The following is a 15,541-nucleotide window of genomic DNA, read 5'->3' on the forward strand; positions in this document are numbered from 1 at the left end:
TTTATCCACATTCTAGTAATTGGGTGAATTTAAGCTAGCTGAATTTCACTTTTCAAATGCTTCTATTTCAACAGTCATTCAGTTTGGGAGCCCTGGCTTTGGCTCACAACCGTTCATCTTTTGCCTCTTTGGCAAATATCTCTCACTTGATCATTTCTGAGACAAAGGAGATTTGCTCACTACCTAGAAACCCAAATATTTGATTCCAGTTTAGTCTCTGATCAGCGACTCCTGCATAGTGACAGGCTGGCACCATGAGATGGGATGGCCAAGGCCCTACAACAAGAATTATTTCTTGACTTCACAAAAACGTTTTTCTGATCTCTCCCTATGTATGCCAAGATGGTAAAGATAAATCAATATGCCCTAAAAGAATTAATTTATCTTGGGGCAACTGGGTGGCTCAGGTGGTTAAGCATCCGACTCTTGATTCTGGATCAAGTCATGATCTCTTGGTTCATAAGTTTGAGCTTGGGCCAAACAAGCCGCACTGTTAGTGCAGAACCTCACTGAGATCCTCTCTGTCTCTCCCTCCCTTTTCCTCCCTCTCTCTCTCTCTCTCTCTCTCTCTCTCTCTCTCAAAAATAAATAAATAAACATTTTAAAAAAATTAAGTAATCTACTCTTATGCTGTCAAGTCTAAATTTAATTTAGAACTATTAACTATTGAATTCACTGTTGAACTTGCCAGAAAGTCATCAAATACAGGTTTAGAGGCAGTTATACATCATCCAAAGAAAATAACCCATTCTTATGTGATTATAGGCACTAATGAGACCAGTCAGTCCCAGGTAAGATCTTACTTGCTTATTCTCAATTCAGAGCTTTCACATTACTCCACACCAGTCTTAATCTCAAAAGGAATCCCCATACAAAGATTAAATAACACAAATTGTGTCATTTCTTAGATTGCAATGAACACAAACATCAGCACACTATAACTAAGAAGCTACTTTTGTTTCATTCATTCATTTATTTTAAATTATTTATTTATTCCAGAAAGAGAGAGTGTGAGCCAGGGAGAGAGGCAGAGGGAGAGAGGGAACCTTAAGCAGGCTCCACGCTAAGTGTGGAGCCCAACAAGGGGCTCGATCTTATGACTCTGGGATCATGAGCTGAGCTGAAATCAAGAGTCAGCCACTCAACCCACTGAGCCAACCAGGCACCCCTGCTTTTGTTTTGTTTTTGGTGGAAAATTAAAAGAGGGTTAAATTTTTGTTCACTTATTTTAATTCAACATTTACTTTGTATTCAGATGACTAAGGTAGTCCAGATAGGCTCCACTAATGGAAAATTTGGAAAAAAAAATAGGAAAGTACAAAGACAAATGTAACTATCAGCTATAAATCCACTAATCATATAGTAACATTTAACATATTTACATCAATCTTGCTTCTCTACAATATTTTTTCATAGTTGACAAGGTTGTGCTTCTGCGTTTTTTGCTTAGCATTAATAGATGACAATACTTCCATAAGCATCACTGTATTGATGGTATTCCTTTATTTATTTATTTATTTATTTTTTATTTTTTAAAAAGATTTTTTAATGTTTATTTTTGAGAGAGAGAGACAGAGCGTGAGTAGGGGAGGGGCAGAGAGAGAGACAGAGAGAGAGAGAGAGAGGGAAACAGAATCTGAAGCAGTTTCCAGACTCTGAGCTGTCAGCACAGAGCCAATGTGGGGCTCGAACTCACAAACCATGAGATCACGACCCGAGCCAAAGTCGGATGCTCAACTGACTGAGCCACCCAGGCGCCCCTGGTATTCCTTTATTTAGATATACTGCCATGAGCTTAACTATCCTGATAATTAGGCTTATAACATTTATTTTTAATACATAATTTTTTAAAAGAACCATGCTTCTTTATGTAATTTAGAAAATACTGAAAAGCAAAAAGAAGAAAAGATAGGGGCTCCTGGATGGCTCAGTTGGTTGAACACCTGGCTCTTAATTTTGACTCAGGTCATGATCCCACGGTCGTGAGATCGAGCTCCGCCTTGGGCTCCACGCTGAGTATGGAACCTGCTTGGGATTCTCTCTCTCCCTCCCTCTGCCCCTCTCCCCTACTTGCTCTCTCTCTCTCTCTCTCTCTCAAATAAAAATAGTAATTTGTAAAGAAGAAAAGATAAATGGGTAGTTAAATTTTTAAATGTAGCTGTGATGATTTGAAAGCTGAAGAAAATATCCTGACAACTGCCATTTCGTGAAGATCCACGAAGCAGCAGGCCCTGTGCCGTCGGATTTGTGATCTTTATGTACAACCCAAAAAGCTCAGAGTGTTATAATCACTGCACTACGGGTCCAGAGTTCACAGAGCTAGTAAGAGATGAATACAGATTTTTAATAGCTGGGTCTGACCCCAAGTTTATGTATTCTCCTGGCTGTGTCACACTGCTCTCCCATAACCACTCCTCTCGACCGCTATATCTCCACCCTTAGGGTTTCTTATCTCCATCACCATGTCTTTCGATCCCATCCCTACATACCTTTTCTTCCCTCTTCACCTTTATGTTCTCCTCCTCTCCTGCTTCCCTTTGACTTCCAACAAGCATTTCCTTAAATATCAGGGTAACAGAGGTAAAGCAAAGGCTACCCCACGACACTCATTGTATGAACAATCCCAATCATTTATCCATTCAACAAAAACTGAGAGCGTGCTATGTGGTACACACTGTTTTGAGTGCTCAGAGTGTAGTAACTCCCCCATTTGTAGGATTGTTTTCAACACCAAGAGCTCATATTTTAAGGATTTTCTTCATTTTCACCATATGAAACACGCGTGCAAATTGTCAACCTGTGTTTGCGTTACCAGTTCACACAGACTAGCCGTCCATGCTGGATGGAAAGCAGAAGTGAGCCGTTCGAGAAGGATACGCGAGTCAAAAGGAAAGTCTCAGGCAATAGTCATGAAGTAATTTCTTATCGCTTATTGCCACAGAAAACTACCGCAGGCAAGAACTTCCTATTTCCATACTCAGCTGATGTGTATTTGCTTAATGCAGCTTGCCTGCAATAGTTTATACACAGACCCTCTCCACAAAACACCCTTGATATATAAGGAGAGGAAAGGAAGAAAATCAAAACATCGATTAAAGAATGAGTACCTCAACAAATACATACACTGAAGTACTATTCCTCCTCATTTGCGTGAAAGAAACCCATATTCTTTCTGTTCCTATTTTCTATGTAAAATTATTAGGGTAGAGGAATCAGGTTCTATATATGACTATGCAATGCCTAGGACAGTACTAGGAACATCCAGGCCCCTACAGACAAATAAAATCCACGACTACAGTCAAAGATGCCTTGGAGAGTGACAATTCTGGCTTCTGCAATTAAATTTCTTTCACATATACACGATCAAAGAAAAGCAAATGCTCCAAATGTACTTGGTAAAAACCTGGGAACCAACACTACCTAAATTCTCATTTTTATACAGGTATTTTTTCAAGCCTGTGAGCTTTACTGACGGTAAAATCCCTTCTAGCTGCCCACGTACAAAAGGGGGATTCTCTACAGAGAACACAGCTTCACAAAAGAGGGTGGCCACAGAGTGTTTCCCCAAGCAAACTCCTCAGGACCGAAACAAATGCTGAATTGTGCTTTTCTAAATCAAACCCTTGATCTGCAATCCAAGCAACCGTCAATACAACATCCATTTAAGAAAGAGAAAAGAAGAATGAGCTTACAACCATTATCTAATTCTAAGAGAGCTAAAGAGTGACTTTAACACAGACTTCCCAGCAGCATGTTTATGAAGAGCTGAGCAAACATCTTATCCCGAGAGTCACATTTTATTTTTTTAAATTTTTTTTTAAGTTTTTAAAATTTATTTTGAAGGGGAGGGGCAGAGAGAGAGAGAGAGAGAAAATCCAAAGAAGGCTTCCCGCTGTCAGCACAAGAACCTGATTCAGGTTTCGATCTCACAAACCATGAGATCATGACCTGAGCGGAAACCAAGAGTCGGATTGTTAACCGACTGAGTCATCCAGGTGCCCCCAAAGTCACATTTTAAAACTCATCACCATTCTGAAGAGAGTGCTAGCATAGCAATTTCTTTGCCATCTTGACAAGCCAAGCAATGACTTCTGATACATCAGCCAAGGAGTGACTTTACTTACATGCAAGAAAAAGAGGGTAAATCCAAGAGCTGGCTAGTTATCCCTGCATTCGGAACACTCATAATCCACTGAGGCAAAGGTTGAGGATTCCACTCTAAGCAACCACAGCTCTGGAGACTCAGTCTACGCAGGACTAGATTAGAAGCTGAGAACGGAGTAAAGCTCTTTCGAAAGAAGAGGAAGTATTTATCATCTCTACTTCCTCAATTTTCTTGTTCTTCCCTCTTATTGTTATTGATCCTTTCCTGGATTCCCAAATCCAGGGCACCATGCACACAACGTGGGTGTGTCCCATCTATCTGACTTCACTTATCCCTAAACGCTGCACAGTGGATTCATTTCCCAGGACACATGTACAAAACACTACCTGGTGCTACTTTCCTGTTTTGGAGGCAAAGATGTTTATGCACAAGCGTGGAGGGTGGGAACATTTGCCAAGCTGTTCTCAGTGTGGTTAGTGGAGATGCCACTTGGTAACCATCATCCTCTTTTAGGCCCAGTCTTACTTCAAATTTCTCTTCTTTTTCCTAATTGTCCATAATGCTCTTCTAAATAGAGAGTAAAACCATCTTAGGGTCAAAAAAAAAAAAAAAAGTCTTAGCCTGCCCCTGTTTTGCAGCACAAATAATAAATTCTCCAACAGCAAAACTTGTCTTTCCCACACCAGGCAAGGAAATGACGGGCTGAGAGTCAGAAATATTTGAACTCCCCACCGATAAATTCCTGCCCTCCCACCTCTCCTTTCCAACAGCAGCGTCTTGTTTCTTTAGCCCTTCTTGGGAAGAATACAATCTCACTATATTTATATTCTGCTTCCAAAGAGAAGGAAACAAACCATTAGAACTGAGCTCCTGACCAATGCAATCTTCCAGAATGTGGGAGCTACATCATTAGCATGTGTATTAGTTATCTGATTACGCTGATACTTAGAGGCTGAAAATAACAAACACCTGTGACCTCGAAGGTCGTGTGGGTCAGGAGTCTGGACCCAGGTTAGCTGGGTTCTCCCACTAAGGATCTCCCACAGGCTATAAATGCAGAGCAACAGCTGGGGCTGCAGCCCCCTCAAGGCTCGACTGGAGCAGTGAATTCTTCCAAGCTCACTCATGCAGTTGTTGATAGGATTCAGTTTCTCCCAGCTATGAGATTGAGGGCCTCAGTTCATGCTAGCTGTGGACCAAGGCCATCCTCTGTTGTTTACCACATGGGCAGCTCACAACATGGCGGCTGGCTTCACCAGAGTGAAAAAGCAACAGTGAAAGCAAGTGAGAGTGAGGAGTACAGCTCCTTGTTAAAATCCTACGTCTGGTCCTTCAGGCCTTACCATGGACGCTTACAAAGGCTTCCCCTGTCAGGCCACCTGGGGAAAGCTGGCCTCTCCACACCAGATTTGGTGTAAGTGCACTGCAATCTCCAAGGGGAATGGCCGTGAAGGTCTCAAGGGTCCCCTAGCCCATCATGCTCTCTCACATAGTTACATTCTCAGTCTCAGGTGCCTTCATTCCAAGGTCTCTTTATCTGAGTCCTTGAGCCAAGGTCCTTTTCAGGTGCTTTTGCTGAAGCCTCTTTATGGAGGAGAAGACTTGAAGACATCTTTCCTACCACTCAGTACTTCCTAGCCCTCCCCCGACACACACACACACACACACACACACACACCCTAGTGTCCACAAAACTGCTGGATCCTTTTGTTCAGGGCTCCCTCAACATCAAGACAACCCCCACATCAGTGCTCGTCCACCTGACTCCACTGGTGCACCATTCCACGGGAGAAATGGAACAGGGGAAAAATTAGTGCTTCCTCCAGCTTTAGACTCTTGCTTATGCCCCTCCCAGTAAGTGATTAAAGCCTTAGTTCTTTCATTTTTGTCTTGTGGCTTTACTCAGCTACCCATTACCTGACAGCTCAGCTCTCCCTTTCCCAGCTCAGTTGAGCTCCCGACAGGAAAAACACAAGCAAGACAGAAGTCACAATTTTTGTCATCTATCCTCAGAAGTAATATCTCATCACTTCTGCCACATCGTGTTTGTTAGAAGAGAAGGTGGGGCGCCTGGGTATCTTAGTTAAGTGTCTGACTTTTGATTTCGGATCAGGTCATGATCTCATGGTTGGTTCATGAGATCGAACCCAGAGTCAGGCTCTGTGCTGACGGCACGGGGTCTGCTTGGGAGTCTCTCTCTCCCTCTCTCTCTGTCTCTGCCCCTCCCCCACTTGCATGCATGCATGTGCGTGTGCTCTCTCTCTCTCTCTCAAAATAAATAAATAAAGATTAAAAAAAAAAAAAGAGGAGGGAGTCACGCAGTGTGAATTCCAGGGGCAGCAGGGATGATAGTTGACCATCTTTTAGATTTAGATACAGTGTATAAAATGTTACCCAAATTCGAATCACCACTGTTCAGCCAAATGTTAACAAAAGGGAAAACCCATCTGAAGATAAAATTGTAAGCATGGTCACACAGCTACAAGAAAATCTGAGACTTGTAGCCAGGCATTATATCCCGCACCCCAAGATATACCAAGATCATACTGCTCAGACCTGAAAACCCAATGACCCTAATAATTCCGTCTCCAAGAAACAAATTAACAGACAAGCAAACCCTACAATAAACTATACCACTAGCTTAGACTCTGCAATTTCAATCAAGAGAATAATTTTTCACCTAACCACAAGCATGAGAAACCTCCAGGCAAACTCAGAGATTTCTTAGTGGGTTCAGATAATCTCCTTAAGCGTCCATTTCAATGGGATCAGAACTCCTCAACACCTGGCCTTTCTCCTCTTGACACTCAATCAGTCCCTCCGAAGAACGACCAGGCCGGGCTTCATTGCTGTAGCCCCAGCAACTCAGCATCGGTGCAAAAGCATACCATTCCTTCCATCTTCCTTTGTAAGCATTTGTAAGGGCTGTTTCCTGGCCTACATCCAATGGGGACGAGGAGGAAATGGTCATTCTGGGTGGAGAAGTAAGTAATTCAGTTGACCTTAGATCTTCCTAAATTGAAGATGTGCAGAAAACAGCTCACATTCCAGACAGAAACCAGTGGCATTTGATTCACGGTGTAACTGGCAAAAGACTAAAGGCAACATTTTCCAAAGCCAAGTGGAGATCCTCTGTATGTCATGTTTTGTGTCTCTGCTTCTTCAGAAGTTATTAAATTCACAGATTAAACATAGCCTACACCCCAACATACCCGATGCCTCACAATCCAAATGTCAATTAAAAACTGTTAAAAATAGGTAATGTTGGAGGAGCAGAGAAAGCAAGGACATATAATAAAGTTACCATTTGGTGAAAATAGAAAATAGTGGGAAATAGTGGAAAAACTACTTCAGTCTCTGGTTTCAGACCTCTTCTAATTTCCTTTATATTCATTTCACAAGAAGACAAAAACTAAGACGAAAATCCAAGAGAAGTTTGAAAAGCTAGGGGTGCCTGGGTGGCTCAGTCGGTTAAGCTTCCCACTGAAACTCAGGTCATGATCTCATGGTTTGTGAGTTCAAGCCCCGTGCAGGGCTCCACACTGACAGCTCAGAGCCTGGAGCCTGCTTCGGATTCTGTGTCTCCCTCCCTCTCTCTGTCTCTCCCCCACTTATTCTCTCTCTCTCTCTCTCTCTCTCTCAAAAGTAAATAAAGAAGCATTACAAGAAATTTTTAAAAAAGAAAATCTAAGTAAGTGCTGGGGCTGAAAGAAGGAAGCTTGAAAGTCTGTAAGAAACTAGCATTGGCACCCCCACCCACACTCCTCTTTCAAATACGTCTATCAGCCCAACCATTACACAGCAAGCATGCACTAGCCTGTGGGAAGCCATTTTACCCTGCCCCAGGCAATATTGTGGAAGATTCACCTCTAAAAATATTGAAGCTATGTGAAGAGTACAGACAATGTATGTAGATATGGACACCCCAGGGTGAAAACTCCACATTCTGGTATTAGAGCACCACTCAGTATGTGCTGGGGCATCACATCATCTCCCTGTTGAGTAACCATAAAATGTTGTAGGTAAGTGGAGAAAGTGGCCTTCTAATTGGTCTCCCCACAGAGAGTCATGAAAATATTGTATCCGTGAAAATGAAAAGGGTGCTAAGAAAAATAAGTAACCTGAAAACAAGAAAGAACTTTTGGATATTGTAAATATGATTGCCAAATAAAGATGTTAATGGAATGGCTAGATGAAAATTCAAGTAAATCCTTCAGGAAATATTATTCAATGACCTCATGAAAACAGTAACATAAAAGATTTCCCATAATAAAAGTCCACGAGTATTTGGATTAAAAGTTCTCACTGAATGCTCAGGATGAAGAATTTTCAGTTATTGTAAAAGTCCCACACTCCAAAGACAAAGAGAAAATACTAATATCTCCTCAACAGAGAAAACAAGTCACTTCCTCAGACACAAGGAACTGAAGCATTCCAGATATCTTCTAAGTAGCATTGAGAGTTAGAAGGCAAATGAGCAAAGTTCTGCAGGACCTTAATTTTGCCCTAGAATTCTGTATTCACTCATTCAACACAAATTTTGGAGCACTGTTCTGGGCACTGGAGATATAGCAGAAAATAAACAATAAAGAAAATGCTGTCCTTCTTCAGTCAGGATGGGGTGCTCTCAAAGCAAGATAAGTGTCTGATCATGTGTTCAGTAGTAATAAGTGCTTCGGAGGGGAAAAAAAAAGCAAGATAGGAAATATATTGAGTCAAGGGAGAAAATTAGGCTAAAAATTAGATGATGTAGCCAGGGAATGACTGATAAAGATGACCTCTGAGTAATGGTCTGAAGGAAGTAAGTGAGCCAGCTGATACTTGAGGAAAGACCATGACATGGAGAGGGAACAGCAAGTGCTAAGGTCCTGGGGCCTCCTGAGCTTCCCTGGTACACTAGAAGAAAAGCAAGGAGGTAGGTTTGGCTGTAACTGAAGAGAAGGGGTCAGAAAAGTAAGAGAAGCCAGGTAATGCACAGTTATGGTTAGATCACACGGGGTCATAGTGAGTACGTGGGGTTTTGACTCTGATGAACTACACCAGAAGTCAGCAAACTTCTTCCGAAATGGGCCAGATAGTATATTTAAATAGTAAATAGTCACAATCCATTATTCAACTCTGTTGTTGTAGCATGAGAGCAGCCATAGATAATATGTAAATGAATGAACAGGCTATGTTCTGATAAAATTTTATTTATGGTCATTAGAATTTGAGTTACATATAATTTTCTTGTGTCCCAGAGTATTCCTCCTCCTTTGATATTTTTTCCTTCATCCATTTAAAAATATAAAAATACTATGCTATAACTTATGAACTGTGCAAAAAAAAATAGGCAGCAAGCCAGATTTGGCCATGGCGGTTGTTGGCTGATCCCAAACAAAATTATCAATTAAGAATGAAAACAGAACATGTCTATTTCCAGACACAGAAGAACGGACTCAGAAAGACTACCTCCTACACACCCTTTCTTAGGAAGTTCCTGGATGATGTACACTAGCAAAAAAAGGAATAAACTAAGATATGGAAGAGCTAGAATCCAAGAAAGAAATGACCCAGGCCAGAAATGTAGAGAATGGATGAGACAAGCATCTGGCCTAGACAACAAAGCATCAAACTGAAACATGAGAGGAAAGTATTCCCAAAACAAAGTTTCCAGGGGGAGGAATGGAGCCATAGGGTGTGGTACTGTCCTTGGAAATACGGAGTAACTTAAGGGAGCAGTAAAGACAAAGATAAAAAATTGAAAAGCAATTAGAGAACACCAAAACACGTCATCAGGGAAGAGTGAAAGTTTGACTTCTTCCTTGCCAATTTGTATGCCTTTTATTTCTTTTGATTGTCTAATTGCTGAGGCTGGGACTTCCAGTACTATGTTGAACAACAGTGGTGAGAGTGGACATCCCTGTTGTGTTCCTGACCTTAGGGAGAAAAGTCAAAGTTTGTCCCCATTGATGATGATGTTAGCTGTGGATCTTTCATGTATGGCCTTTCTGATGTTGAGGGATGCTACTTCTATCCCTACTTTCTTGAAGGTTTTTAGCAAGAAATGATGCTGTGTTTTGTCGAATGCTTTTTTCACATCTATTGAGAGGATCACATGGTTCTCACCCTTTCTTTTATTAATGTGATGAATCACATTGATTGATTGGTGGATATTGAACCACCCCTGAAGCCCAGGAATAAATCCCACTTGATCGTGGTGAATAATTCTTTTAATGTACTGTTGCATTCAATTTGCTAGTATCTTGCTGAGAATTTCTCCATCCATGTTCATTAGGGGAAATTGACCTGTCATTCTCCTTTTTGCCTGGTTTTGGAATCAAGGTAATGCTGGCCTAATAGAATGAGTTTGAAAGTTTTCCTTCCATTTCTAATTTTGGAACAGTTTCAAAAGAATAGGCATTAATTCTTCTTTAAATGTTTGGTAGAATTCCCCTGGAAAGCCATCCAGCTCTGAACTCTTGTATGTCAGGAGATTTTTGATTACCAATTAAATTTCTTTACCGGTTATGGGCCTGTTCAAATTTGCTATTTCTTCCTGTTTTAGTTTTGGTAGTTTACATGTTTCTTGGAATTTAACCATTTCTTCCAGGTTGCCCAATTTATTGGCATATAATTGCTCATAATATCCTCTAATTGCTTGTATTTCTGCAGTGTTGGTTGTGATCTCTCCTCTTTCATTTGTGATTTTATTTATGTGGGTCCTTTCCTTTTTCTTTTTGATAAGTCTGGCTGGGGGGTTATTAATTTTGTTAATTCTTTCAAAGAATCATCTCCTAGTTTTGTTGATCTGTTCTACTATTTTTGTATTTTGATATTATTTATTTCTGCTCTAATCTTTATTATTTCCCTTCTTTTGCTGGTTTTGGACTTCATTTGCTGTTTTTTTTTCCAGCTCCTTTAGGTGTGAGAGTAGGTTGTGTATTTGAGACATTTCTTCCTTCTGTAGGAAGGCCTGGATTGCTACATACTTCCCTCTTAACACTGCGTTTGCTGCACCCCAAAGCTTTTGGACTGTCATGTTTTCATGATACTCTACATGGAAACCCCGAAAGGCTCAACAAAAAAATTGCAGTGAATTCAGCCAAGTCACAGGATATAAAATCAATATACAGAAATCAGTTGCATTTCTATACATCAATGATGAAGCAGCAGAAAGAGAAATCAAAGAATCGATCCCATTTACAATTGTACCAAAAACCATACGACACCTAGGAATAAGCCTAACCAACAAGGTCAAATATCTGTACACTTAAAAGTATAGAATACATATGAAAGAAATTGAAGAATATGTAAAGAAATGGAAGAACATTCCATGCTCAAGGATTGGAAGAATAAATATTGTTAAAATGTCTATATTACCCAAAACAATCTACACATTCAGTGCTATCCCTATCAAAATAACACCAGCATTCTACACCAAGGTAGAACAAACAATTCTAAAACTTGCACAGAACCAGAAAAGACCCCAAATAGCCAAAGTAATCATGAAAAAGAAAACCAAAGCTGGAGGCATCACAATTCTGGATTTCAAGCTGTATTACAAAGCTGTAGTCATCAAGACAGTATGGTTTTGGCACAAAAACAGACACATAGGTCAGTGGAACAGAATAGAGAACCCATAAATGGACCCACAAACATATGGCCAACTAATCTTTGACAAAGCAGGAAAGAATATCCAATGGAAAAAAGACAGTCTCTTCAGCAAATGGTTCTGGGAAAACTGGACAGCAACAAGAAGAATGAAACTGGACCACTTTCTTACATAATACACAAAAATAAATTCAAAATGGATGAAAGATCTAAATGTGAGAGAGGAAACCATCAAAATCCTAGAGGAGAAAACAGGCAGCAACCTCTTTGACCTCGGCCGCAATAACTTCTTACCAGACATGTCTCCAGAAGCAAGGGAAACAAAAGCAAAACTGAACTATTGGGACCTCATCAAGATAAAAAGCTTCTGTACAGTGAAGGAAATAACCAACAAAACTAAAAGGCAACCAACAGAATGGGAGAAGATATTTACAAATGACATATCAGATAAAGGGTTAGTATCCAAAATCTATAAAGAACTTACCAGACTCAACACATAGAAGTCAAATAATCCAGTGAAGTAATGGGTAGAGGACATGAATAGACACTTTTCCAAAAAAGACATCCAGATGGCTAACAGACACGTGAAAAGATGCTCAACATCACTCATCATCAGGAAACAACAAATCAAAACCACAATGAGATACCACCTCACACTAGTCAGAATGACTAAAATTAACAACTCAGGAGACAATAGATGTTGGGGAGGATGTAGAGAAAGGAGAACACTCTTACACTATTGGTGGGAATGCAAACTGGTGCAGCCACTCTGGAAAACAGTATGTAGGTTCCTCAAAAAGTTAAAAATAGTACTACCCTACGACTGAGCAATTGCACTCCTAGGTATTAATTCAAAGGATACCAAAATGCTTATTCAAAGGGGCACATGCATCCCGATATTTATAGCAGCGCTATCAACAATAGCCAAACTGTGGGAAGAACCCAATGTCCATCAACTGATGAATGGATAAAGAAGATGTGGCATATATACATATGATTAAATATTACTCAGCGACCAAAAAAAATGAAATCTTGTCATTTGCAACAAGGTAAATGGAACTAGAGTATATTATGCTAAGTGAAACAAGTCAGTCAAAGAGGACAAATATCATACGATTTCACTCATATGTGGAATTTAATAAACAAAACAGATGAACATAGGGGAAGAGAAGGAAAAATAAAATAAGATAAAAACAGAGGGAGGCAAACCACAAGAGACTCTTAAATATAGAGAACAAACTGAGGGTTATTGGAGGGGAAGTGGTTGGCGGATGGGCTAAATGGGTGATGGGCTTTAAAGAGGGCACTTGTTGGGATGAGTACAGGGTGTTACATGTAAGTGATGAATCACTGAATTCCACTCCTGAAACCAATATGTTAGCTAATTTGAATCTAAATAAAAGAAAAAGAGAAAACACCAAAACAAAAAAAATAAATAAAAACAATAAAACAGTGAAATGCAATTACTCTACATTATTTGGCCCTAAAGTAAATAACAATTAGAATAGTCATAACAATGCAATACAACACATTTTCAACTTTGAGAACCACGGTATGGAGAAAGCATGTAAAATTAGAAGACTACAAAAAAGCTTTGACAATATAAATATGCTGGACTATGTAATATGGTAGCTGTTAACTATTGAAATTTAAATCTTAATTAAAAATTCAGTTCCACAGCCACCCTAGCCAGATTTCCAGTGCTCAATACTGCTTGTGTCCCACTAGCCCCCATCTTGGACCGCACAGATCTAGAACATTTCCACTACTACGGAAAATTCCACTGGACAGCACAGGGGAATTTGGGGAGTAGAGAGAGAAGTTTGAACTGCTGACGGTATGAGGAGTCAGGAGATGCTGTACAGGCAAGAAATGAAACTGTAAGCATATTGCTTAAAAAGTCACCCAAATAACTGACAGAAGCACTAAAAACGGAGGTTGAATTTTAATGTGAGGCTAACGGAGATGAGGGAGTTCTCAAGCAAGCCAAACCATCATCGGTCGTCAATAGTGTCTGAAATTAACAAAGAGCCTGAAGACAGTATACGGAAATCCCAAGAAGGAGTGCAAAACAGGGGAGCTAAGGCGGAAGACTGCAGTCAGGTTGCGGAGGTGAGGGTTGCAGCGGGGCAGGGAATCTACTCTTCCCTTAGTTGCCCTGGCCCAAGTCACCCCAACCCTTCCAGCTGTCCATCCTTCAAGGTTCAGACCACCCATCATGCTCCTCATATCTTATTATGTTTATCAGCACTCATGACATGTACCTTCTCAAATCCCCATTCTTAGAACGAACCCCAGGCTTGGTTTAATGCTCTGATGTCATCCTTTGGAAATGCTTAATAATCTGTGAACAAGGAGCACCATGTTTTCATCTTGAACTGCACCCTGCAAATTATACAGCCATCCATTTATATGTTTGGCTCCTGACCGGACTATCAGCTCTTTGAAAGCAAGGATGGGCCCTTTCTGAGATTTGTATCCCCATGAACCAGTATAAAGCCTTCAGTAAATGACCACTTGCCTGATACTTATATATACTTATATATACTTATATATATATTTACTTCTGAGGACCATAATTTCCTTAAGTTTATTTTTATTTATTTTGAGAGAGAGAGACAATGCAAGCAGAGGAGGAGCAGAGAGAGAGGCGGGGCGAGAGAAAGAATCACAAGCAGGCTCCACGCTGCCACTGCAGAGCCTGATGCAGAGCTCAAACCCACAAACTGTGAGATCATGACCTGGGCTGAAATCACGAGTTGGTGGCTTAACTGACTGAGCCAGCCAGGTGCCCCTGAGGACCATAATTTTATATTCTACCATCCAAGAACGTAATCCATCTTTCAGAAAAGCTACAGAGTCACTCTAACACGACCCGTAAGATATCTCTGATTCATTCTCTGATGCCTGAAATGCCAAAATTACAGTTTCACTCCTTTTTTTGGTGGGGGTGAGGGGGGGAGGCGTTTCCTCCTCTTGGCTCTGTCAAAAGTCTCTGGGAGAGGCAATCTTTAGGTTTCACTAATGAACCTTAACTAATATGAATTTGTCACATTCCTTCAGACAGAACCTTTCAGTTCATACTTTGAACACATCACAGAGACCTGTGTTACCCGTTGTGGACTATGTTGGCAAAACATGTATACAAATAACCCAGAGAGCTTTCTGAGCTTCAGCCATTGCGGAGCAGTGAAAGTGAACATTTCAATGTTATATGTGCAAATATATCAACACTCAGGATTTTTTTCTGCAAGATATGCATTATCTCCAACAAGCATAACATCATCTCTAATTTCTGCCTGAAATACTTTTTCACCATTTCCACCAATCAGATATAAACACCCTGACCTGCTTATTGATTATTCAGCGTATTCATAGAATGAGCTCTTGAGTGATGATGTGCTGGACAACGTGTGAGAACCTGAGGGCTGTGCGGCTAGGAAAGGAGGAGGAGTCAGAGACCCCAGTAGACAAGGAGAATCTGAGACAGCATGGGATAGACGTTGTCAAATAGGAGGAGTAGGAGAGATCAGAGATGGAAGAAAAGAATCTGGCTGCATCTACTCGAGCTAATTTCTCAAAAAAAGATAGTGCACGTGCTGATCCTTGAAGTACAGGTGAGATGCTGACGGCACAGATGGGTCAGATGACAATCCGTGTAGTGGGTGAAAGTTCAGGAGTTCAGCAGGTTGATGACAAGCTTGGTGGTCCTCACTGAGCTGGTATAGCCTCATGAGGAGCATTTTGGAGGTTGGAAGGGGCTTTGGTTCGTCTCAGTGACTGCTGAGAGTTGCTCCTGGCATTCAGCTGGCAGGGGGCGGGTCTCACGGTGGAAGAAGTTTG

At 40.8% G+C, this 15,541-nt stretch overlaps 1 protein-coding gene across 1 annotated transcript in view; it reads right to left on the reverse strand.

Annotated features, from left to right (window-relative positions):
- The window catches only part of IPCEF1 (interaction protein for cytohesin exchange factors 1), a 181,890-nt gene extending 177,647 nt beyond the window's left edge, over window positions 1-4,243 (reverse strand). The window contains exon 1 of the mRNA XM_047858607.1: window positions 4,125-4,243. The gene's annotated coding sequence lies outside the window, so the exon portion shown is untranslated. The remainder of the gene's footprint in view (window positions 1-4,124) is intronic.
- Between the last annotated feature and the right edge of the window lie 11,298 nt (window positions 4,244-15,541).

Source organism: Prionailurus viverrinus, chromosome B2 (assembly GCF_022837055.1).
Source record: "Prionailurus viverrinus isolate Anna chromosome B2, UM_Priviv_1.0, whole genome shotgun sequence".
NCBI classification, from domain to species: domain Eukaryota; kingdom Metazoa; phylum Chordata; class Mammalia; order Carnivora; family Felidae; genus Prionailurus; species Prionailurus viverrinus.